The sequence below is a fragment of the Corapipo altera genome, unplaced genomic scaffold (assembly GCF_003945725.1).
Source record: "Corapipo altera isolate COAL_440 unplaced genomic scaffold, ASM394572v1 53954, whole genome shotgun sequence".
NCBI lineage: Eukaryota > Metazoa > Chordata > Aves > Passeriformes > Pipridae > Corapipo > Corapipo altera.
Genome location: NW_020893347.1, coordinates 1 through 1,070, shown reverse-complemented (window position 1 = coordinate 1,070; position 1,070 = coordinate 1). Strand labels below are relative to the sequence as shown.

General features: G+C 59.3%; 1 long non-coding RNA gene across 2 annotated transcripts; it reads right to left on the bottom strand.

Annotated features, from left to right (window-relative positions):
• Positions 1-270: 270 nt before the first annotated feature.
• On the bottom strand, positions 271-991 carry LOC113942714. 2 transcript variants are annotated; one of them, XR_003526015.1, is made up of 3 exons: positions 856-991; positions 647-796; positions 271-499 (listed from the first exon to the last, which is right to left on the bottom strand). It is a non-coding gene; the product is annotated as an uncharacterized LOC113942714 (long non-coding RNA). The 2 variants fall into 2 exon arrangements; XR_003526016.1 differs by having other exon boundaries at positions 275-499; positions 764-796.
• Positions 992-1,070: the final 79 nt, after the last annotated feature.

The window sequence follows — 1,070 nt, the reverse complement described above, 5'->3', positions numbered from 1 at the left end:
CCCCCCCCTTTTGCCCCTTAACCCCATAAATCCCCACAAACCCCTAAAACCCCCTTAAAACCCCATAAAACCCCCATCACTCTCTGACCCCCCCAGACCCCATAAACTCCCCAAAATCCCCATCACTCTGTGACCCTCCCTTTTCCCCCTTAACCCCATAAACCCCCATTTCCCTTTAACCCCCCCAAAACCCCCCGACCCCCCTAAAACCTTCCCCCCAACCCCATTTCCTCCAACCCCTCGGGAAGAACAAAACCTCCTTTATTCCTTTATTTCTTCGGGAATAAAACCCTTTCCCAAGGCACAGTGGGATGGAGAGGGGTGGGATGAGCCCCCCCGGGGGGTCTGTGGGGACCCCAAAAGCTCAGGGGGGTCTGGCACCTGACCCCAAATGTCAGAGGGGTCTGTGGGGACCCCAAAAGCTCAGAGGGTCTGGCACCTGACCCCAAATATCAGGGAGGGTCTGTGGGGATCCCAAAAGGTCAGGGGGGTCCGGCACCTGACCCCAAAATGACAGGTGGGGTTTGTGGGGACCCCAAAAGCTCAGGGGGGTCTGAGGGGACCCCAAAAGCTCAGGGGGGGTCCGTGGGGACCCCAAATCTCTGGGGGGTCTGTGAAGACCCCAAAAGCTCAGAGGGTCCAACACCTGACCCCAAATGTCAGGGGGTCCGACACCGGACCCCAAAATGTCAGAGGGGTCTGAGGGGACCCCAAAATCTCAGGGGGGTCTGTGGGGACCCCAAAATCTCAGGGGGTCCAACACCTGACCCCAAATGTCAGAGGGGTCTGTGGGGACCTCAAAAGCTCAGGGGGGTCTGAGGGGACCCCAAAATCTGAGAGAGTCCGGCACCTGACCCCAAAATCTCAGTGGGTCGGGCATCTGACCCCAAAGCTCAGGGGGGTCTGTGGGGACCCCAAAAGCTCAGGGGGTCTGGCACCTGACCCCAAATATCAGGGGGGGTCTGTGGGGATCCCAAAAGCTCAGGGGGTCTGGCACCTGACCCCAAAATGACAGGGGGGGGTTGTGGGGACCCCAAAAGCTCAGGGGGTCTGACACCTGACCCCAAATG